The sequence below is a fragment of the Sinocyclocheilus anshuiensis genome, unplaced genomic scaffold (assembly GCF_001515605.1).
Source record: "Sinocyclocheilus anshuiensis isolate Anshui unplaced genomic scaffold, SAMN03320099.WGS_v1.1 scaffold185, whole genome shotgun sequence".
NCBI lineage: Eukaryota > Metazoa > Chordata > Actinopteri > Cypriniformes > Cyprinidae > Sinocyclocheilus > Sinocyclocheilus anshuiensis.
Genome location: NW_015539887.1, coordinates 1,145,654 through 1,146,978, shown reverse-complemented (window position 1 = coordinate 1,146,978; position 1,325 = coordinate 1,145,654).

Below are 1,325 nucleotides of genomic sequence, written 5' to 3'. Positions count from 1 at the left end.
TGTTGAAAAGTATGCATTTTTCCCCTCAACATTTCTTATTTGTATACTCATAAATGCATTTAAAACGTTAATCTCATAACATTATTCATTGCAGTTGTAATTATTGTTATTTGCAGTGTAAATTATTTAATCTGACTGGTAGCAGCCCTATAGTGTATATTTAATTTATTGATAAATTGTAATAATTTGACATGAAAGATGATGCATACATCTAAAAAGGTAAAAAAAATAGGCCTTTGTAAAGGTAAATATGCAGATTTAAGTATGTAAAAGCTGATAGAACACTGATGAAAATATTGCTTCAGAATAAATTGTTTACTCCACCAAAAATCTCAGTGATGCAGTTATTTTGCGGGGACATTTTGTATGGAATATTGTCTGCTGACATTAAAAGTTCACTGTATATCGTAGTAATAAATATAATTTATTACAGCAATAATATTTTGTTTTCTTTTTAATTTATACACATTAAATATAACATATATGTATGTAATAAAATGTGTATTTCCATTACAGGTTTAGGTCTTAAATTTCATATAAGGTGGTATTAAAAAGGTCTTAAAAAGTCTTAGATTTAACTTGTTCATGTCTGCAGAAACCCTGGGCGGGTACCGCTGCGGAGTAGCCCAGTACCTGTGTGATTCGTCATACACATAAACAGAGAAGTAGCTCCGGCTACAATTTTATTCCGCAAGACGCATGCAGTTGTGTTTATTAACCGCTAGAGCACCAAAAGTTATGGACTGCAGTAGGGTTGGGAATCGAAAATTAATTCCAATTTCAGTTGTTAAATTAAAGTTTCAATTCCACCAATCAATTCCTGTGCGCATCTTTTTTTAGTATTATTATTATTGGTGAAAAGAGGCTGTTAATGTATTTGTCTTTGAATCATTCTTTCAAAAAAATAAATAAAAAAAACACTTATTCATCCAGTAATGAAACAAGAAAATCTTGAGTGAGTCATTGAATCATTCCATTCATAAATTCCATGAGATTTTGTTTATTGTCTAATATTTTTTCTTCAGAATTGTGAGAGAACCACAACCTCCATTTAAAAGAGAGAAAAAAAAGTCTCAATTTATCCAGTATTGTGCAGCTCTATTTTGCACACTCAGCTTTTAATCGAGGCTGATTTTTGTTCATGGTATTTAGCAGCAATTAAATGTTTTGCAAAATGAGACCTAATAAATAAGTTTGATTTCTAAATGTTTGACTTCATTTTAAAGGGGTCATATGATGCTTTTTTAAAGATCATTATTTTGTGTATTTGGTGTAACAGAATATGTTGACATGCTTTAATGTTCAAAAAACACATTATTTTTCAA